General features: G+C 33.5%; 1 protein-coding gene and 1 long non-coding RNA gene across 2 annotated transcripts in view; one reads left to right on the top strand and one right to left on the bottom strand.

Annotated features, from left to right (window-relative positions):
• LOC119874292 overlaps positions 1 to 24129 on the top strand; it is a 399775-nt gene that overhangs the window by 121421 nt on the left and 254225 nt on the right. The window lies entirely within an intron of this gene.
• Positions 3234 to 16098, bottom strand: LOC102152754. The gene is made up of 5 exons (XR_005368043.1): positions 15777 to 16098; positions 15558 to 15652; positions 7018 to 7113; positions 5097 to 5277; positions 3234 to 3529 (listed from the first exon to the last, which is right to left on the bottom strand). It is a non-coding gene; the product is annotated as an uncharacterized LOC102152754 (long non-coding RNA).

Here is a 24129-nt window from a genome sequence, read left to right on the forward strand (position 1 = left end):
TTTTGTTGTTGATTCCTGTGGCTAGGACCTCTAGTACTATGTTAAATGTAACAGTGGAAAGAGTGGACATCCCTGTCTTGTTTCTGACCATGAAGGAAAAGCTCAGTTTTTCCCCATTGAAGATGATATTAGCTGTAGGTTTTTCATATTTGGCCTTGATTATGTTGAGGTATGTTCCCTTGAAACCTACTTTGTTGACAGTTCTTATCATGCATGGATGCTCTACTTTGCTAAGTGGCTTATCTGTCATCTATTGAAATTATTATATGGTTCTTATCCTTTTTTCATTTTTCTTAATGTAGTATATTGTATTGATTGATTTGTGAATATTGAACCACACTTGCAACTCAGGAATAAATCCCACTTGATCATGGTGAATGATTGTTTTTTTTTTTTTTTTTTTAATGTATTGTTAGGTTCAGTTTGCTAGCATTTTATTGGGAATTTTTGTCTCCATGTTCATCAGGAATATTGACATATATGTATATATATATTATTTTTTGTGGAATCTTTATCTGGTTTTGGTATCACAGTGACGCTGGCATCATAGAATGTGGAAAGTTTCCTTCCTTTTCTATTTTTGGAATAGTTTGAAAAGAATAGATATTAACTCTTCTTTAAATGTTTGGTAGAATTCACCTGTGGAGCCATCTGTGCCTGGACTATTGTTTGTTGGGAATTTTTTGATTACTGATTCCATTTCTTTGTTAGTTACTGGTCTTTTCAAGTTTTCTATTTCTTTCTGTTTCATTGTTGGTAATTTATATGTTTCTAGGAATTATCCATTTCTTTCAGGTTGTCTAATTTCTTGGTATATAATTTTTCATAATATTCTCTTATAATTGTTTGTGTTTCTGTAATGTTGATTATTTCTCCTCTCTCATTTGTGACTTTATTTATTTAGGTCCCTTGTTTTTTCTTTTCGATAAGTCTAGGTAGAAGTTGATCAATTTCATTAATTGTTTCAAAGAACAAGCTCCTGGTTTCATTGATCTGTTTTATTGTTTTTTTTTTTTAATTTTCTATATCATTTATTTCTCCTCTAATCTTTATTAATTACTTCCTTCTGGTGGCTTTAGGCTTTGTTTGTTGTTTTTTTAAACTCCTTTAGATGTAAGGGAGATTTATTATTTATAGTATTACTAACAGTGCCAGTGATTATCAGTGTCATTTTAAGCTTAGAGGTCTTTGTATGAACTGATACTATTAAATTGGAAAGAAGGTTAAAAAATGTTATTCATGGATATTAAAAAAAACTTTTGGAATGGATTTTGGTTGGAATTCTGATTTTTTAAGTTATACCTTGTGAATGTTGTCCTAAGTATTGATAACTATGTTTATAGTAGTCTATAGTACAAATAGTACTAAATGTTTTGGCTTATCAATAAACCAAGTACTTTTTGAGGATTTATATATATAAAAGTGGCTATCAGTCCTTGAAAGTGCTATATTATTAGTTTGCTTGATTCTTTAAAAATTGTTTACCCTCCTTTTTTAGCCACCAAACTCAGTATTTCTGTATTTTCTACTGCCCTCTAGGGGTAGAATAGAGAAAACTGGAGTTAAGAACCTCTGAATATGTAGATTAGAGGAAAAAATTAAAAAGAAAATTTGAAATTTCTGAATTTGGTGGAGATAAATATGAATTGTTCAGCTTCACGTTTTTACCTATTATTACAGTCTAAATATTTATCTAGATTTGCCAGCATGTTGCTTTGAGATCCAGTGTTTGTTTCAGGGTATGTAAGCCACAGTACCCTTGTGACTGGTGGAGTACTTGGGGCACAGTAGATACTCTTTACAAAGAAAATGTTATCAATGGAAGGCTTTGGTGTCAATCTCTCCTCTGTGATCTTTCCTCCATCATACACAGCTCCATAGATGCCTCGAATTCTTTGTTCCCCTTTCTACTAAAAAAACCCTACTCTGTTAGCTCATTTTCAGAAATAAATAATAATGAAGAATGAAAAATATCACTTCACCTATTTCTACTTCGGAGGAAAAATTAACACACCTGTCTAGTCATAATGTATTTCTTCAATCAATTGTGCATTTCTTCATCTCTAAGTTTTCCTCTGGAGTTCCAGATATTAAAGTTAGTGGCATTATATTTGCATAGAATATTTTCATTTGTTAACTTAAAAAACCTCAGGTGTTCTACCTTTTTTTTTTAACATTGCACTTTTAGTAGTGTTAGAATTTATCTTCTAGAAATACAGGCTAAAATGAAATTTTAAATCATATATAAATGAGGTAAGTATTTTAATTCTTAACAAATAAAAGTTTTCTGAGATATAGTAATTTATGAATATACACAAGAAATGCACATGGGTTAAGAAGTTTGGAATTGATGACTTTTTTAAGACTAGAAGTTAACTGAAGCGAACTTAGCTATTTAGTTGACTATCGTATTTTTCAATAGAGAATTGCAATATTATTTCAAATTTATAGTATTATTATCATTATTGTTTTCCTATGAACATTACAAAACCCACCCCAATGGGGAGCTGGATGGTTTCAATAGCTAATGACTGAACTTTTCACCTCAGGCTTTGGTTCACATTAAGCTGTGATTTGAAGTGATTGACAGCCATTTTATAGTAACCTGCAATGAACGGGGGGTCAAAATCATCCAAATGATGGAGAGAAAATGCCCCCATTAGAAAAAAATAAAGACAGACGTAAACTAACCAGTGTAGTTGAAACTAATTGGCCTCCTTATTGGCAAAGGATTGAACAGGCACAGGGACTGAATTAATCTCTTGAATTTGGTGGCAGATCCTTGCAGGTTGAAATTGTGAATTGGCAGGTTAACATAAGGGGAGGCTATATCCCCCTCACATGTGATACTTCTGTTCTGTGAATTTCCATTTTGTGGAGCTGTCAATCTGAGGCTTTTGTGAGCATTAAACTTTCTTTAGGAGCAGCACCACCAAAAAAAAAAAAAAAAAAAAAAAAAAAAAAAAAGAATGACCCCCACCTCCTACACTACCACATAAATCAGCTTGATTAGTAATCTTCATTAAGAGACATTGAGTTTTGAATAGGCTGGGTATTGTAGGTCCAGAATGAAGGACTTGGCAGGGCCAAATAGGGAAGTTTGAACAACATCTGCCCTACCCCTTCCTCATACTTCTCCAAGTTTTAAGCCTATTCACAAATGGCCTAAATTATAAAAGTGCAAATTGTAGTTCCTTACAAGCAGTTCTTCAAATAACATCAAGAGGTGAATATACGTAGTATTAGTATTTATTAAAGGCATAGACATCCCACAATGTATTTTAAGAAGAAAGCTAACAGTAACAGACCTTTATATATAAGACTATTAATACTAGCTTTCTATTAGGAGTCTTCTTTTCCTTAACAAGTGAAGTTTGATCTTGAATTTTTATTCAAAGCTCTGTGAACCAAAGCCACAGATGGGGTATTGCTGTGTCATTTCCATGGCCTTATACAGAATGTATGCAGCTGTCCCATACTCCCTTAATAGACCTTCAGCTTTTCAATACATCTTCCACTGATGGCGTTTCTGTGGATAAACATCATTTCAGAATGAAACGTGCCAGATGTCCTGCAGTGCACTTAGGTACAACAAGGCACTTTTAAAAAAATCGCGCCTATATTATTTACTCATTTAGAAGGATGTGACTTCTGGGATATACATTGGAAATCCAAAATTTGCTGAATGAGAGAGGAAATATTACAAACAGGTTCCAGCTCACTTGTACCTTACAATTCCCCCACACACAATTTTTTTTTTCAGACCATAAAGAAATCAGTATTTTATATCCAGGTTTCTCATAATTTCTCCCTCTAGGAGGCATAACTCAATCAAAATCTCTGGTTACTACTGAATAGAAATAGTCTTTTTTATTGAGGTTAAAAATTGCTAGATCAGGGATTTGGAATATAGATATTTTTATTTTTCCTTTAGTATAACTAATTTTAAGAATCATTCCTCTCAAACATACTTGAGTTTTATATTCCCACCACAAAGCAAATATTCTTTTCAAGTTTTTTTTTTCTGTTAAGATATTAGAATGGGTGATCTAAATGAAAATAAAAGAAGTGGTTATCCAAGATTATTCCAATACCAGCATTTGATTCTATCATATCAAGTGCAACTATATCACATGCTCAAAAGCTTGATTGACTTTTTACTTTTGTCATTTAATTTTTTTGCATATATACCACTCTTTGAAGACTGTAAAATCTTTGACTATAAGGATCATATCTCCAACATGAGAGATATATAGTGTTAGTATTTATTAAAGGCCAACCAAAATATTTTATGCTAAGAAGAAAGGTAATGGTGACAGACCTTTATTCATGAGCCCATTAGTACTACCTTTCTTTTAGCATTCTGAGCACAACAGGAGGAAGTTCTTAGTCAATGCCTGTTGATTTGATGACTACATTTATGTCAAACTGGAATAAGGAGATAATGTGTTACATTTGACTATGAGATATTTTGGTTTCACCTAAAAGTACTTTAAGATTCTAGAGTAGAATGTAAAAAAGTATAGAATTTGCTTAACTTGTGGTGTTGCAAATTGTGGTAGCTTTATTATTCTTTAAAGTTTTTTGCATGCATTGTCTCATTGTTTTAAAAGTAGTTTTTAGAGGCAGACCAAGTAATAGCTGACAAAGCTGAGACACAGAACTTTAGGTAGTCCACTGTTAACGGAGATAGTGCTAGATGATATTTTGAAGTTTCTTATGACTCCTAGGAATCATTTAAAAAGGAATGTCCTTCTATCTTACATAAACTAATTATTGATGAAGTACTTATCCTAAGCAAAAAATTAAAAAAAAAGAAGAAGAAAATGTCACTCCAGGAACATTGGTAATTATATGAAATCCCACTATGTATTTAATTAAAAGGTATATTTCTCCAGCCTGTATTCTTTCCTTTGTGCGCATCCTGAGAAAACTACCTGAGACTTCTAATGATTTTTAAAATCATTGAATAATTTTGTGTATTTTCAATTCACATTCGCCTCCTAACAGCAATACTCTTCTTTTTTTTTTCAGCAATACTCTTCTTAACACAAAATATATTGCTTTTACAAGATGGAGACATGTTTATAGTTTACCTTGCTAGCAAGTTTTAAAGAAAATATAGATCAGTGCTTTAGTTCTGTCTATGATGGCTGTGTGGTTAAATTTTCTGTTCCATGCTGTGTAGCTGTCTCTTTTGGTGCTGCTGTATGTTTGCAGCCATGCTGTCAACATCCACCAGAGAGCAGAGCAGCTCCAACACCCACATCTTTCATGCTAGAAATAGATGGAGACAGTAACACAGTCAGATCCGTGGCCAAACAACGCGGATTGCAGTTCATTTCAAAGGTCAGCGCATATTTAAGCTTGCTTCATTACTGCCACCTTTATGCCTGAGATTTTCATTTAAAAAAAAAATCAGTTTACCTAGGTTCCTTTAGAGACAGAAAAATGAAAGTGCTGAGTCCTATTTTCATTTGGGGATATCAAGCTTTTTATCAAATTATAGAGGTGGCGTTTCAGAATATTTCATATCTGATCAAGAGGAAAATCCAAAAATAATTTTCTTTTTATTCAGGAGTCTTTCAGGCAGGAGGACTGCTTTATTTTTTACTTAATATTGTGCTCAAGTCAATCATTTTGAATTCAGAGAGAAAATAAACATTTAAAAGCAGTCTATAATAAATTTTTGAAGTTCAATATTTTTATTTACATTTCCTAATAAATACACAATTCATACTCTTTTGATATGTTTTTATCTATCACCTAGTAAAATAAGTTTACACACATTGATTTTTTTATATTAAAGGTGGTGAACAAGTGAGTAATCATAAAACATTTTTAGTTAAAAAGAAGTAAATTGTTTGCCTTTTAAGAATAAAGCAAGGATGGCTTATCATATATTTAATCAAACTTGTGCTCTTCCTAATTACTTTAAATATCCAATATACACAGGAAGAATAGGATATGGCACATATATTAGGAATATTAATATGGCCAGTGCATATTAAGAATCCTAAATGGGTTTTGTTACAAATCTTTTTAAAAAAAACCTAATAATTCAATTAAAACAATTAATTTTTGGAAGGAGTTTTATATACTATTCTCTTTGAAAAAATTAGAGCTCTAGAAAATAAAATCATTCTGTGATATGACATTTAAGCCACAGAGAAAATATGCTTTCAAAATAGTGTTTTTATAAACCCTCTGACATCAAAATGTGAAAAAAAAAATGTCATAAATCATTGTGTTAATTGTTTGGAATTGAATTGCCTATAAGTGCAAAAAATGATTAACATATGTAATGAAAAGTTTTTCAAACTTAGATGTTATGACCATTTTAGATCATGGAAATTTATATTTGTCTTGTGACACATTGTAGGAACTTAATTATGGAAATATCTTAAAAAGAGTTTAAAAGGAGTGCCTTAAGACTGAAGACTTTCTAAAAGAAATACATACTCAGATTATATAGCTGTAAATATATATATATTTTATACATATATGAAATATGTATAAAATATATATATAATTTGGTTGTAATTTTAACTAGGTTATTTTAATTTTGGCATTCATATATTTCTGTAATGAATATTTAAAATACATTATAACTGTGACTGAAAGAGGAAAAACATCTCTATATTTTAAGTATAATAATTTTAGACTTATAAATAGACCTTATAAAAACATTTTGACTATTTCATTTCTTTATAAGCATCATTAATATTTATAACTTATTTTAAAATAATTATGAAATAAATATAGCTAAAAATCCAGTCATCTGTTGTATTCAGACATGGACCACTTAACTCAATTCTGTAGTTGGAATTGTTGCTTTTTCATCTGTTTTCAGGAGTAATGCCCTATAGAAAGTGTATGAATGGGATCCAGAAAATACAATAATAGGGCCTTAGGATAAAAAAAAGAAGTGTAAAAAGTAAGAAAACTAGGAGAAATAGGACCTCCAGTCCCTTAGGCCATCCACGTGCATCTTACAATCTGAAAGATAGGATGAACCTGTTTTTCTTCTGCTTCCGAAGTAAGATAGTGATGGTTGTTTTACTTGTTAGAAAGTGTAGTGTGACTTAAGTCTAGGTTCTTCTTTCTTCATTGCTATTTAAAACAACAAAAAAGAATAGTAGGTATCTATTAGAGAGTATATTCATATTGTAAAGAAATGAAGAAATTTATCGATTGCCCCCGATTATTTGCCCAACAGCACACGATTTCATTTAACTTCAGTATTGCCTAGGAGCTGAGTGGTGCTAGGCCCATTTTGCAGATAAGAAACTTAAATATTTAGTTTGGTGGTTAACTCTTAGCTAGCCATGGCTCAGTCCCAGGTCATCTGACTCAAAATTCCATTTTTCCTCTTTGCTGTATTACAAATTTTGGACTAAGACAGGACCCTTTTCTTAAAGGTTAATTTAGAGATTCATAGATTTGGATTGCCAGCAGATAAAATTGAGGAAGGGCCACGATTAGCTGTGAAGTGATTCTTATTTTTCAGTTTGTGGCTTAATTCTGTAGTCAATTATCTGAATTAAAAAACAAACACCCCTGCCTCCCTCAATTTAGACTGATTTGCTCATTATCAGGTATTTATCTCAACACCATTATTACTAATACAGAATACTTACACTTAGCATACATTTCTAGTGAACTGGTTGGAAAAATGTGGACTTTTCTACATGAAAAAATAACAGGCCATTTTTGGATAAATAAAGACAGACAATTGTATGTAATATTTAAGACTGATTTTTAAATATGACAACAGTTTTAAGGGTAGAAATTTAATTTAGATGGGCTTCTTTTTTTAAACCTGAGTTTAAAAAGTTTAGTGTATGCAAAAGATATAGAATTGCCTTGTTGTTACTTTTCAGTCTTTTTTCAAAGACTCCGGGCTCAAATACTAGCGGCTAAGAAAGATAAACCAGTTTTTCCATTCTTCATCATAGTTTCTATTTCCCTGCTCCCCAAATTTATCAAGGCCTTGATTTGAAATGATAAATTCAAAAGCAGTATTTCAAAAGTTGTCTTCTTTTGTACAAGTAAGACATGTTTCCAGTGATACTTTACAGGTAGAAGTATTCTTTTTTAGCCTTTTCTTAGAATTTGAGTTAGGTTTACGTGGCGAGGTAAGTGACCTTTGGCCTTCCTTTAGAATTCAAGTTACTATTTTTGGAAAGCCTAATAGCACTTTACACAAACTTTGTATTTGCTGCAATACAGCAACCAAATGATACTTTAACTGCCGCTGTGGACAGCTTCTTTTCATTATATGCCTTTGCTTATTAATACGAAGGTGCTTAACAGCACAGTAGGAAAATTTAAACTAAGGCCATTTATGTGATTGTGTTAAAATATGTATTTTTTTCCCCTAAATGATCTGCAAACCTGCTATTCTTCTATCCTCAGAAGTTTAAAAATAAACCTCTTAGGCTTCAAGCGGAATAATTACCTAATACATAAATAAAGATGAATGGAATTTTTTCTTACAATATGGCCATTGTCTTTCACTGAGTTCTAAGGATGTTAGTATTAAAGTTCTTACAACTAAACCGCTCTTTAAACTCCATGATAGGAACCTGGAGCCCTCTGCGGAAAGCTCCTAAGGATTCTGACAGAACTGAGAGATTTTTCAAAACTTGTGGTTTTTTGTTGGAAGTTGTACATATTAAAGAGCTTGCACTTTACATGTAAATATTAGAAGGCATATTTTGAAAGAGCTAGGATGTTTTTAAATAAATTTATTTATATTTTCTGAATTGACTCTATCTGAATTTTTAAATAGATACAAGAGCAGGATCTGACCTGTCATTATTAGGTCAGAGAATAACAGCCCTTTACAAAGATCCAGATGAAAAATTTGGTATCATCAAATTGTTCTCATATTCTTAAAATGTAAGCTGAAAATGAAGGTCCAGTGTTCAGAGGCTTCAGGAGTTTTACTCAATAAGCCACTAGGAAAAGAAGATAAGATATTTTTAAAGAGGAACACGAAAGTGTGTTGGCTCTATTTTAGATTTTAATTTGTTTTTAGTGATTTAAGCCTCTTATATTTCTATAGAATTGGTACTGGTCAGTGTTTGTTTCTCAGAGGTCTTTATTTTAAAATAAAAAGTGCATACTATGTTAAAATTACAAATACTACACAGTTTATATATCTTGTCTTTTAGTATTCATTTCAAAGTGCATTGTTTTTAGCTAGGTTATCCTCATGTTGCTGTTTGTATGTTTAGAGTTATAAATGATATACTTTAATTCATTCCTTAACATTTCCCTCAATGTTTTAATATAGGAGCTTGTATATGTTCCAAATTTATTTTATGATGGCAGCTTCACACTTTATAGTACATTATTAATCTGCTAGGCTAAAAATCTAAGCCAGTCTATGAGGCTTCAAAGATGTTCTAAAAAAAACCCAAAATACTGTTAGCTAGAAGGATGATTTTAGTAGGAAAATTTTCAGATTTGTTTGTGGTTCATATAAATATATTTTGAGAGAAGTTCTTATACTAAAGTTCAAGGTCCTGATATTTACATAGTTCCTTTACATAGTGCACCACGTTGATTTGTAAGGAAATGAAGGGAATTTAAATTAAAATTTTAGACCATGAATGTAAAATTGCTGGATATTTGCACATAGTAAAGGTTTGGGGGGAGATTTTTTTAAAGTTATCCATATGGCAGCAGAACTTTTAATAAACAATAGTTCTAACACAGAATCTTTATAGAAACAGAAAATGGGATTTATGAGGTGACATTTTGGTATATAAAGAAAAATGAAATAAGATTAGCTTTATTTTCCTATTTCCCCCCAGCCTTGCAAAGGTTTAGTGGCTGAATTACCACTTATAATTTGTTTTTTCATTCCATGCATGCATTTCATTAACCTATTCCTGGCTCTTCAGCCAGCCCGCAGAGAAAAATTCAGCAGAAGGATTTCTGAACAGATTGGCCACAAGACGCTATAGGACATATTTCAGAATCCAAGGACAGACAATCTGATAACTTTTACTATGCTTTACATTAATAATGTGAAGTTTCATTTTGTTTAAGTGGTATCTTAAATCAATGTTATTTACACTGATTTAATAATATTTAAGAAAAACTTTGTGAGATCTCTCCAGACACTCAAAATTTAACGAATAGCTTCCTGAAATGATTCTGACTGCTTCACACCTAGGATTAAATAAATTAGTATTGAAGTTCAGTTCTGGGATTTTGCCACTTACTCAAAGAACTTGGAATAATAGCAAAAGTTTTTATAATATAATTGATTTGTCTCTGCAACAGTTATGAGTCTCATGCAGTAAAGACTGGGAGATATTACATTCAGATGCAATTCAATTGTATAATTCTTTGAATATAACCAAATGCCTCTTTTCAATTCTTTTTTTATTTTATTTTTATTTAAGAGAAAGCTCAATTATGTATGTTAATGCAATGGCACAATTGGGCATACATTATTAAAATTGGTGTTGAAATGCATAAAATTATTTTTCATGCCGCATTTTTTGTATTTAAATTTGTATTTTTCTTGGACTTTAAATTTTTATACATTTGTATTCCCTAACAGAGAATGCTCAGAATGGCTCAGAATGCCCCAGGTGAAAGGATGAGATGAATCTCAGACTTAAAAATTGCAGTGACTCTGAAAAGAAAAAATTTAAAGTTAGAAGGCCCTTCAGTCTAACTTTCTGTCCAATAATTCCTTAATCTTCTCTAAAACTCCAGCATTCTTTGATACTATTTTATAGCTTATTGTCTGTTTTAGCCAATCATACCCTTACTACCTCTGCAAAAGGCATCCTTCTCTTCTGTTCTTGCTTATTTTGAGCTCAAATCTGCCCTACAATAATTTCTATTTGCTGGTTGTCTTTTTTGGTAAGAAGCTACCAGAATGTCACTTATTCTCTACATAAAAGACCGTTAAAATTCACTATTGTTCTATTTCTCTGCTCTATTTTATAGTAAAACTGAAAAGAGTCAGTTCAATACAACAGATATTTATCTGTCACTATATTAGGCTCTTAGAATATAAACAAACAAATAAAACAAACCAAAACAAAGATCTCTGCCTTATGGAATATTCTATTCTAGTTGGGATAAGAAAAAACAGTAAATATACTAAATGATTTAAAGACATCTTTGGTTCTACATGCTTTTTTTTTCCCTTCCATCCACATCAGGCTTTTGTCCTTGCCATTCTTTTGAACCACTCCTAATTAGAAAACTGATGTCTTGTTCTTTCTTTCTTCTTCATTCTCAGCCTTCATTGTCTTCTATTTTCTCAGTTGTATCAGATACAACAGATCTCTTCTTCCTCTTTTCTGAAATAACTTTATTATTTTCAAGATATGCCGGCTGTTAACTCTTATTCCTGATTCACTGGACACGCTTTTAATTTCCCTTTGCCAGCCTCTCTTCTTCTTTTTCCAGGCCTATAAGTGTCCAGTGCTCTGTCCCCAGGTGTCATTCCTACATCTTTTTCTCCCTCTACTTATACTTCCTTCCTGAGTGATCTCACGGTAGATATATGGCTGTAATGCCTACTATATTCCTATGTCTTTCAAGTATTCTATAATTCAAAGGATCTAAGATCCTCTTGATTATATTTTATATACTACTAGAAAGAAAAAAATGTTGTCAGTTCTCATTGTAAGACAACATTGATTGAAAGACACATCTCATTTTCGAGGATATTAAAATATGAAAAAGTATATCATAGAATCAGTGAAATGTGGCATATGCCCTGACCTCACCTCTGAGATCCATATTCAGTTGCACACATGAGATCACCACTGAGTTGTTTGGTAAGTGTCTTAAGGTAGTCTTTCTTTCTTTCTTTCTTTCTTTCTTTCTTTCTTTCTTTCTTTCTTTCTTTCTTCTTCTTCTTTTTCTTTCTTTCTTTCTTTCTTTCTTTCTTTCTTTCTTTCTTTCTTTCTTTCTTTCTTTTTCTTTTTCTTCTTTCTTTCTTTCTTTCTTTCTTTCTTTTTTTCTTTTCTTTCTTTCTTCTTTCTTTCTTTCTTTTTTTCTTTTCTTTCTTTCTTCTTTCTTTTCTTCTTTTCTTTCTGATATATTCATTTGTTTTGGTGGGAGAGGAGCAGAGGGAAAGAGAGTCTTAAGCAGACATTGTTCTGAGGGCAGAACCCAATACGGGGCCTGATTTCATGACCCTGAAATCATGACCTAAACTGAAACCAAGAGCTGGATGCTTAACCGATTGAACTAACTAGGTGCCTGTTAAGGTAGCATCTCTTAAACACAGTTCTTGATTTTCACTCATTTCCAAACTTGCTTTTCTAGTGTCAGCTTCAGTAAATGGCACCCCTGTTCATCCAGTTGGTTTGCTCAAAACCCTAAAGATAATCTTTCAATCTTGGTTTTCAACTTTGGCACAAACCCTATAATCAGCAAATTTTTTATCTTCATATAAATCCCAAATTTGGTTGTTTTTTACCACCTTCACTATCACCTTTGTCCAAGACACCTTTATCTCCTGCCTGAATTATTGAAATAGTCCCCTAATTGGCCTCTGGAGTTCTTGCTTCCATGCAGTTACATTTCATATATAGCCAGAGAGTATTTAAAAACAAATACCAACTCACACCACTCCCAACTCAAAACCTTCCAGAGGCTTCTCTTTATACTTGGAGTAACATTCTAACCATTACCTTTGCTTTGCATGTCCATCCACTTCCCTCTCTCTCTTACTTTATTTCATATATTTGAAGCTCTGCTACATATTTATAGCTTTAGCATTCATATGTACCTCTAAAGCATGTATAACTTTTAGCTTTGTTCTTTGTAAAGGGAATTATACTGTGTGTGTTCTTATGTGACCTGTTCTTTTCAGTTAACATTATGATTTGATATCCATCCATATTGATGTGGATAGTTGTACTTTGTTTTCTCTACTGTAGAGTATTTCATTGTGTGGATAAACTAAATTCATTTTTCAGACACTTAACTATCGATGGGGTTTTTGGGGGGTTTATTAACAGTTGCTGCTATGAACAGCAACTGTTAATAAACAGTTATTTTTCTGTTACATTTGTATTTGTGCTTTTTGCCAGTTTTTCTGTGGGATTTAAAAATGATTTTAAATTTATTCAAAGGATATTTTCCCCCTTGGACTAGTATTTTGTTGCTTAAATATTCCAGAAGTGTTTCCTTTTAATTGTTGCTTAACATTCTACCCTCTTTACAGTTATTTTAGATGAGTAGTAGTTCTTGATTTTACTGTCAAGGATTGTTTCTTTTATGAATTGTACTTTTTGCATGTTGTATAAGAAATAATTCCCTACTCTGAGATTTTATAAATATTCTCCTACATTTTCTTTGAAATGGTCTAAAATTTTATCTTCTTCATTTAAGTATTTAATCCATCTGGAATTTACTTTTGTGTTTAGTGAGAGGTAATGATTAAATTATTTTTTTTTCCATTTCGTATGGAAAATCAACTATTCTAGCACCATCTTCTGAAGCCAGCTCTATCCGAAATCACATTTCCTTATATTTTGAGACTCTCTCTGGGCTTTATTCTTGTCCATTATTGGTTAACTTGTCTGTTTCTGTGCCAATACACTGTATTAATTGGTATAGGTTTAAAGTAATTCTACCTAACTGGTAAAACAATTTTCCTGAAATTGTTCTTCTTTTTCTGGAATGTTTAGGTTATACTTGGCTCTTTGATATTCTGTATAACTTTTAGAATCAGATTGCCAAATTCAATGAAAAAAATCTATATAGACTTTGATTGGAATTTTATTGAATCTGTGGGTCAATTTTTGGGGAGCTTGACCATGACCAACTTCCAATTAAATCCCTGAGCACTGAGTCTCTAATAAGGTTCTGTAGTAGACAACATTTCACAAATTCTGTTACAATTCATTGCTTTGGGAATTAAGCATGCTTTATGTGACTCCACTGGGAAAGGACTCTTGGAAGCTTATATTTGGCTTTCACTGGACTTCCTTTGCTGATTTTACTTTGTGTCTTTTTCATGTAATAAATCCTAGCCATGAGTGTGACTATGTGTTGAGTCCTGTGAGTCCTTCAAGTTAATTTTACAGACTCCCAAAACACTGATTGTATTTTTCAATTATATGTACTTTTAGATTTTTCTATGACTTTGTTTAGTGTATCTTTTGAGAAGTCAGTACAGCTAGATTTGTTTTTGATCCTATTTGAATCTTGTCTTTTATCAAGAGGATTTACTAATTGTTATTAATAATGACTAATATATCACAATCATCTTTACCATTTTATTTTATGTTGTCTATTCATTCTGCTTTTTTCTACACTTCTTTTTATTTCTCTCTCTTTTTTTTCTCTTCCCTTTTGAGCAACAAAACTTTTCTTTCTCATTCAAAATCTTCCTGTTGACTAGTTTGGCAATCATAAATTCTATTTCTATTCTTTTAATGATTGCCTTGGTAATAAGGATATAGATATTTAACTTAAGTCTAAATTTAAACAATACATTTGTCTTCTTTATGTAATACCTAAGGAAAAATCTGCTATCTTTACCCCTCCTGTTATAGGCATTTTAATTCCAAAATTTTTGATAATGAAAATTAAGTATCTTTATTATTGTTTGTAGATAGTTCTTAATTTTATTTGTCTATGTTTGTATTTTCTTTGCTTGTTATTCCTTCTTGCATCTAAGACCTTTTATCTGGAACATATTTTTCTTCCACTCCATGAATATCCTTCATAATTTCCTTTAGTGTGAACCAATAGAGCCATTTTAATTTCTCTAAAATTGTTTTTCTTTTGCTTTGTTTTTATTAAAAAAATTTTTTTTCTGGGCATATAATTCTAAGTTGAAGTTATTTTCTCTAAGCACTTTGAAAATATTATCTGCTTTTTTCTGACTTCCATTGTGCCATTGATGAGAAGTAAGCTGATACCCTTTTTAATTTATCTGTCTTTATTCTTTGGTTGCTTTTAAAATCTTCTTTTTATCTTTGGTGTTCTATACTTTCACTATAGCTGTCTAGGTAATATTTTTTTAAATTTATTTCTTAAAATTCAGTAGGCAGATTAAAAAATACACTCCTTATTTTGGAATAGTATTAGATTTGTGGAAAAGCTATAAAGGTAGTACACAGAGTTGCCATATACCCTACACTCAGTTTTATGGTCAAACTAATGAGCTAATAGTGATGCATTAACTAAACTTCATACTTTATTTCAATTCTCTTTATTTTTATCCAATGTCCTTTTTCTGTTCCAGGATCCCATCTAGGATAGATACCACATTACATTTAGTTATGTGTAAGGCCTCTCTAAACTGTGATAGTTTCTCTGACATTTCTTTGGTCTTGATGACCTTGATAGTTTTGAATAGTACTGATTTGTATTTTATAAACTGTCCCTCCATTTGAGTTTGTCTGGTGTTTTTCTCATAATTAAACTGAGGTTATGGGTTTTTGAGATTATCATCATAAAAGTTAGTATAAAGATTATTCTTATCATACATGTTAGCAGTATTTACTTATGACTCTCCATATGACTTATCATTGCTAATGTTAACATCTATTTACCTGGCTGAGTCAGTGTTTGTCAGATTTCTCCACTATGAAGTTACTCCTTTATCTCCCTCTCTATATTATGGCTTTGGAATGAAGTTTCTTTTTTCCTGGGAACAATAGACAATAGTAGCTCTTTGCGTTCACCATTTTTTACCATAAGAAGTAAAACAATGAATAAATGATGGGTTTCTTGCCTTTTTTCTTCCTGTTCCTTAATATCCTAATACTTACCTCAAGAATATTTAGGGAGGTCTTTGAGTTCTTTATTCACACCTATTCCTGTGTATCCTGGTTATGGAACTTGGTATATGGGCTCATATAGTTCTGTTTATGAATTGAGCAAGGCATGGATCTGAGCAAGATCCCAGGCTCTAGGACATAGAAAAAAGAGTTATGAAGGCCTTGGAATTGCAGGATAAAATGGGGCCATCTTTATTCAATTCTGAGGACTCGACCAGTTAGGATTTTAGCATAATGAAGGAAGATATAGGCTCCGACATTTTAGGGAACAGACTTGTACTTGGGCTTGGGTTCTGCAGAAGAAATCTCATTCCATTGGAATTTTCAGAATGTTCTTGGATTATGACAACTAAATTTTCAATTATCTAGTATGATATTGGGCCATGTAAGTTAGCATATCCCTGCAAGATTTCTTGATGGGAAGATTTTATAGAGGGAAGAGGGAGGCAGGTTAGCTGGTCCATTGACTTTTAGCACAGACTGGGAACATTTGTTACATGCTATATATCAGATGTTATGCTAGGCTCTTTGTTATTTTATTTTATACTTGAGAAAACTCTGTGAAGTTAAACATTTTAAAAATCTCTTTTTCATAGATAAACAGGACTCATATTGAGTAGTTTATGTAAAATCACAAATTTTTTTGACTCTGTTTATAATGCATGCCAACCCCTTATTTTATAGATTATATACAGAATCATTCTAGAAGACATGGGTGACATGTAGGTCACCAAGGAAGAAGTTTGGTCAGAACAGGAACTAGAGTAGTTAATGTAGTTCTCTAGGTGTTTGGTTAGAAAGCTTCAAATTCCTCCGTCTCAACTCAGTATTGGCCTCCAGTTTCTAGATACTGGAACAAAGTTGAACCCATTGTGAGGATCGGGTAGCTTCTGTGAGACTTAGAGCCTGGAGAAGCAACAGCAACAAAGGCGTATATAAATGTGGAGAGGATTCCCAAAAAATGGTTGATCAAAGTGAGAAAAAATTAATAGAGGAAGAGATTTGAGGCAGAAAGGATTTGAGTGTGTCTAATAAATGTTTATAAAATGATTCCTTTGCATATAACACTTTTCTTCAGAACAAGTGAAGCAAAGATGGGAATGGTTCTTTCTTTGCCCTCAAAGAATTTATATTATACAGATTACCTTAATATGGTGGAATGAGATAATTACCAAAGGGAGGAACATGAGATCTATGGAATAACAGAGCAATTTATTGACTGGAACCTTAGTGGAATTCTTAACAAAAGACAGGACACATAAAAAAGCTATTGAAAGATAAGAAAAGGGGCACTTGGTGGCTCAGTGATTGAGCATCTGCCTTTGGCTCAGGTTGTGATCCCAGGGTCCTGGGATCAAGTCCTGCATCAAGCTCTCCACTGCCACAGGAAGCCTGCTTCTTCCTCTGCCTATGTCTCTGCCTCTCTCTGTGTCTCTCATGAATAAATAAATAAAATCTTAAAAAAAAAAGAAAAATAAATAAAACTTTTTCAAGCGTCATAGTAGGTGACAAATTTCATGAGAAAACAACACGAAGAACTGCAGAGATATGAGCAGTCCAGGGAGATATATGAAAAAAGTGAGTGAATTCTACATGGGGAAATGACACAGACAGGATAAGATAAGTATGACTGTTTTTGCCCACTGGGTATCATTCCGCCCTCTTATGATTATAAAAATGATCATATTGTGCTCTAGAGAACCACCACTCCCCTATATGTTAGTCCTGATGATTTCAATGTGAATGCTATCTTTCTTTTCACAAAGTTAAAAGTAAGCCTGTGATTCAGGTCTATCAAATTAGCATATTCCTCTCATGACCATGATTATTGTTTCAAAGATGGGCATGTGACCTGTCAATCCAGTAAGATTCAATTCTGGGGTTCTGATTGGAATTATTGGGAAAAATAAGAGTTCTTGCTGCTGAAGTTTCTAGGCTGTGAGGATGTACTCCTAGAGCAGCCAGGAACCACCATAAATGGGAGAGTTGCCTGAAAATGAAGCAGCCAGAGAGAAAAATCAGTGCCAATAGTCAAAGCCAGTGTCCTGAAGTTGCCCTGGATTTTCAGTTATGCGAGCCAATTACTAAGCTCCTCCATTGTTTTTTGTTTTGTTTGTGGTTTTCTTGGCTTGTTTTGTCTGAGTTTATCTGAATTGGGTGTAAAATGGTTCACAATGAAAAGGATCATATATATATATATATATGATTGGAGGCCCCATTTTAGAAACTGTGAGCAAAGTAGGATAAGCAGTTGAATTAATGGAAGCAGTTGGACCATCTTGACCTGGTGAGAAAAAAGACTGGAGAAGTATGATAATGCAAGTTGGTACTGAGCCAAGGAGAGGATTGATACATTAGTAAATAGGAGTCATTCCAGTGTTTTGAGTAGCATACTGATGCTGTGAAGATTATAATCTTTCTTTCTTAAGAGTAATTTTGTAGTTTTCTACTTTCTACACTGTATTCTGGCATTGATTGTATATATATATATAGCAATGCTGGTTTTGTTTTTTTATGGGTTTCTTCTGTTGTCAAATCTAGCACTTAAATTGATCAAGACCCTAGATCTCAGATATTGTGCCTCTCTAAAAAGAGACAAGGAGACTTTCCTAGAGATGATACAGAGCAAGTAGTCACTAGGTGCTGCTCACTTGAATTCCATCTTTTCCTCTTCTGAATCCATATACCACTGAATTAGTATTTCTCTCATGGCGGTAAATCAAGTGTGACTTGGGCAATTATTACATGGATGCTTGTCTTCCAAATACCTAACCACTCTCCCTCTATTCCAGATTGTAACACCTTTGGTGGGCAAGTACTAAATATTGTGCATATTTTAGAAGAAATTTTTCACAGTGCCAGTCCATTCTCTTGAATACAATAAATGCTTGCAAAGAAATTTTCCTTTAAATAGAACAACTATTACATTCCTATTAAAGCAGGTATTAGTATCTAAGGCTTAGAGAATGGTTACCCCTTAGAAAATTTGGTTATTCTTTGAACAATTAAAGAAAGGAATAACTCCCAGAAGAGATTGTTTTGACATTTTGAATGTGCACATACATTTATCCTAAGAATAAGAGATGCTATTGTCTCCACAGGTCACAGAAAAGCCTTGGATGTTTCTGGGAGTATAATTCTCACTTTTCATGTCTCTTGTTCTCTTGTTATGCTACACTCAATTTTCTTTTTCGAAAAATTATTACCTGTGTGCATATATTTCCCTCTGCAGGAGGTGGAGCTTAATTCTACCCCCTTTGCCTCATAAACTCTTTTCTCTTGAGAGTGAGCTAGACTTAGTGACTCATTTCCTAAGAATAGAGCAAGGAAAGGGAAGACAATTAACTTTACAGTGGAGAATCCTGGCAAGCAATATCTTAACCAAGTGATAAAAATTAACATCAACAATGATGTCATGTGGCTTACATGTATCCCTGATATAATGTGATGTGATGTGATGAGAGGGGCACTTCACTTCTCTTGTTTCCTTTCCAAACATCTGTAACCCCAGTCTAAACATAAGAGAAACCATAGAAATGGCCAGTGGTAGACATTTTAGGATCTTTGTCCAGTACTGCTTTTGACTTTGAAAGTCATGAAAAACAAGGAGAAAATAAGAAACTTTACATACCAGAAGAGACTGGGGAGACATGACAACTAAATACAGTGTAGTCCCCTACTTTGGATCCTGGAACAGAAATAAAACAGTAATGGAAAATCTGGGGAAAGGCGATTGAAGCCTGGAGTTTGGCTAGTAGTAATGTATGTACCAGTGTTAGCTTTTCTTTTCTTTTCTTTTCTTTTCTTTTCTTTTCTTTTCTTTTCTTTTCTTTTCTTTCTTTTTTCTTTTCTTTCTTTTCTTCTCTTTTTTCTTTTCTTTTCTTTTCTTTTCTTTTCTCTTTTCTTTTCTTTTTTTCTTTTGTTTCTCTTTTCTTTTCTTTTTTTCTTTTCTTTCTTCTTCTTTTCTTTTCTTTTTGACAAGTGTATTATACTAATGTAAGATGTTAGCCTATATAAGATGGAGAAAACTGGGCAGCCTGGGTGGCTCAGCGGTTTAGTGCCGCCTTCAGCCCAGGGCCTGATCCCGGAGATCTGGGATTGAGTCTCATGTCGGGCTCCCTGCATGGAGCTTGCTTCTCCCTCTGCCTGTGTCTCTGCCTCTCTCTCTCTCTTTCTCTCTCTCTGTCTCTCATGAATAAATAAAATCTTTTTAAAAAAAGATGGGAAAAACTGGGTGAAGAGTATATAGGAACTCTCTATACTATGTTTGCAACTTTTTCATACATCTAAAATTATTCCAAAATCAAAAGTTTATTTTAAATATTGTTATGAGGTGTTTCAGTATTTCAAAAAGTTAAGTATGTAATAGAAACCATGTACCCATAACCCAACTTAAGAAAGAAAAATTACAAATATAAATTTGTATGCCTCCACAAGTCTGATATCCTTTTCTTGTTTCTGTTCTAAACCTTGTCCCCTAAGTTTGTCTTAAGCATGTCTGCACATATTTTTCTTTTTTTCTATATACACATGAATCTATAGTCTATATTTAATATCGTGTTATATACCTTAAACTTGAACTAATGATAGCATGTTGTATGTGTATTCTTTTAAGTTGCTTTTTTCATATAGTATTATGGTTTTGAATTTCACCTATGATGTTAATGAAGCTTACTCCGATTCAACAACTTTATTGTGCTTTAGTTACGTGCCAGGCAGAGTACTAGGTGCTTACTCCGATTCAACAACTGTATTGTGCTTTAGTTACATGCCAGGCAGAGTACTAGGTGCTAGGGACCCAGTAGTGAATCAAATATTCCTGGTACTGGGCTCAAAGATGGATATATAGAAAGTGTTATTGATAAGGCCACATCAGATTAGGGAGCTGTCATACTATTGAGACTGTAGTTTGGATATTTGTTTCTAATTTCACTCTTGTCTATGAATGTTCCCTGTGTTAGAGTTTGTATCTGGCCTGTAAACAAGTTTTGTTTTGGTCAATTCAGTGCCTCTTAAAATTCTGCATTTGTTCTCAACAGTATTTAGAAATTCAATGATTTCTTATAGTGATTTGGATTTTCAGCTTTTCCTGAAAAATCTGGCCCCATGGGGCTGATTCCTATATGATTACCACTGGGAGGAGCAGAGGAGCTATTGCTCTCTAGGTCCTCGTAGCCTGCTTTGCTCTTTATATAACTGTCCTACTTACCACAGCTTGGGAGGCTTGTGATGTTTGAGCTGTACAAAAGGTATGCATGTGTTCCTTATTATCCACACATAGTCTCTTAACTGTTATCACTGATAGTGTCAGTAAACACGAGCAAGTGAAGAGATGTGTGTGATTGCACAATGCTTACGATTTTCACTCTTGCATATGCTTTGTCAATCCATTTTGTTTCCCCCCAAAAGAGGGATATCATTTCTTATCAACACACAATCCTTTTTTCCCCCTCTAAGTTGATATAGTTTTTCTAAATTTCCTGCTTTTACAGCAGTTTATTCCACTGTTTCTTGAGGGCCTAGTATGTGCAGAACACGGTTCTAACTGCTGAAGTGAGTTAGAGAAATACATAGCTAGTCCCTGCCTTCAAGGTACTTGTTAGGCTGATAAAATACATCAACATTTAACTTTGTAATCCATTGTATTTATTGAATACCTACTGTGAGGTAGGAATATGGAAAAGGAACTTGTATATGCAAAGAGAATAGTATGGGTAGATAAAACATGAGTCTTGACCTCAAGTGCTTTATTGTTATCTAGGGCAAAGATCCCCAGAGTTGCACGTGTGGATATGGAGATTCTGGAGTCCACATACACAAGATTTGGTTTCGTGATTTTGGAAACATCTCCATTTTTAACAATTACCTCAGACAGAAGCAGATTCATTGTGAAGCTGACAGGGTTTAATTGACAGGGATTGGGCAGCCTGAGCGGCTCAGTGGTTTAGCGCCGCCTTCAGTCCAGGGCCTGATCCTGGGGACCCCGGGATCGAGTCCCATGTCGGGCTCTCTGCATGGAGCCCGCTTCTCACTCTGTGTGTCTCTGCCTCTCTCTCTGTGTGTCTCTCATGAATAAATAAATAAAATCTTAAAAAAAAATAATTGACAGGGATTCCTACTTTACTGGCTCTGTGAATTCTGGAAGTTACTAGAATTTATAGAGTATCCTGGCTGGAGTTGGGGAGCCTACTTTTTGCCAGGAAGGAACCATTTCTATATGAGCACTGTGGGTAAATTTCAGTTTTCAAGGCTTCAGTAATTTGTCGTGATTTCTAATGCTAAATATTCACATTTGTTTCTAACTTTGATTCATAATCTTATATTTGTTTCTCTAAAGTGAGTTCACCAAATTTCAGTTCTTTTCTGCTGAGTTCAGTGATGAGTGTTTACTGATTCAGGGTTTATGGAATAGAGTGGGAGATAGATTATCAATAACTACATGTAATACCTGTGAGATAGCATAAGGATTGTCTTTATAGAGGCAAAGATAATACTAAGGTTGAACACAGAAGTAAAACTTAAATTTGACTAGGAATTTTGGGCTTTATGCTTATCAAATATGTGACCACTTGATGCCAGTCTGCCATACAGTGGCGGTTTGGATAATTTCACTCATTTGCTAAATATAGTCCTTCCACAGGAATTTGTTAGAGGAGTCTCTAATTGTGGGTATCTATTTTTAAAAATTATTTGAATATTGTTAAATTGATGAGAATGTTCTTTTATAGTCCACCCCCAATTATTCTGCCATTGTTCTCCTTACCATCTGTAGCTTTTCAAAGTTGAGTTTGCTGTTTTCCATACTACTCCCACCTCTCTCCTACCACCTGCAAGCTTAGTCTCTCCCCCTTTCAGAGGCAGTCCTCACTGAGGCAGAAAGTATTTGAATAGTCTCAGCTCTCCACTCTACAGTATAAATTAGTCTTTCAATTAGATCACCTAGGATTGTTTAGTTCTACATCTTTGACATTTCTCAAGATTTTGCCAAAGCAGATCTGAGGTCCAGGAGGTATATTTGTGTGTGCTCTACTTCCATTCCTCTCATTCCTCTTAACCCGCAGAAAAATCTCACCCTGAGCTCTGGCACACCATAGTCTATGATTTGGCCTAGTCCAAACTGCACTTCCTGGAGTTACAATTCTTACTGATTGTCAGCTTAAGACTAGTAATGAACAAGATTTGCTAATAGTCATGTTGTGGATAGTGTGAAGTGATTTTCTAAAGTAGTATAAACACACTTGACCATGATTCCTCTTCTTTTTATTTGTTATTGTGGTATGAAAACCCTTTACAACTAGCAAAGATTGGGATAAGGATGAATGAATGATTGGATGAATTAGGAGTCCTGATAACTACATATTATTTACTATTTTTGAGCACCTTTTGCATGCTGGGCACTTTGATGAATGCTTTACGTATGTTATCTTAATCTATTATGTAGGTGTTAGCAAATGCATGACAAAATGGAGATTTGATGAGAGTGTATATCTTACCCAAAGCCACAGCAATAAAGAGAGCTGAAATTTGAACTCAGATTTTAGGGACTCCAAACTCATTGTCTTTTAGGAATCAATGGTTATTTGTTTTATGACATTTAAGATATATTTCTCATAGGTCTAGATGGTTTATATCTATGCACAATTTGTACAAAAATTTCCAAATTGGTAAAGAATTAGAACCAGTCAGGATCCTGTGTAACCCAGGAAACAGTATCCTCAACAGTGAGTCCTTCTAGAAATGCAGGAGATTAGGTGGGTATTTGAGACAACCTAGGGTGAAAGCAACAGGATTTGTTCTGCAAATCTTTAAGAGTGTTTCCTATAGGAAAGTTTAGTACAAGTCCTAGTAGACATGTGGAACCATTATTTCTACTAAATATGCTGACACTAAGCTATTAAGATCCCATTTGGACACATCCTAATTCATGTTGTAAAATAAAATAACAAAGTGGCCAGAGGTACCATTTCCTAGAGTTGTTATAAAGCATCTTGTTAGTTAACTGTCTGAAAGGTGGCCTTGTAACTCTGCATTTGGTAAAAGGTTTACCATCACATCATTTGACTTACCTGCTAAAATGTCCACCTCGTGTGATGTTGAGGCTACTGCAATATAAATGTCCATGGAACTATAAACTTTGTCCTCTCATTGATACTCTTAATGTGGAGTTGCCAACTGTGATGATTATGACATAGGAGCTCCAGGAGAAAGCAACAGATTCATTTCTAGCAGAATGGAGATGTCATCAAAACTAAAGCGATCTTTGGAAACAATGCCACTGGCTGTACTTTTAAAGCTATGTAACCTGGGAGTATAGATTCCCATAGCGTGGCAGTGCTGGTTCTAT

This window comes from Canis lupus, chromosome 12 (genome assembly GCF_011100685.1).
Source record: "Canis lupus familiaris isolate Mischka breed German Shepherd chromosome 12, alternate assembly UU_Cfam_GSD_1.0, whole genome shotgun sequence".
Classification (NCBI taxonomy): Eukaryota; Metazoa; Chordata; class Mammalia; order Carnivora; family Canidae; genus Canis; species Canis lupus.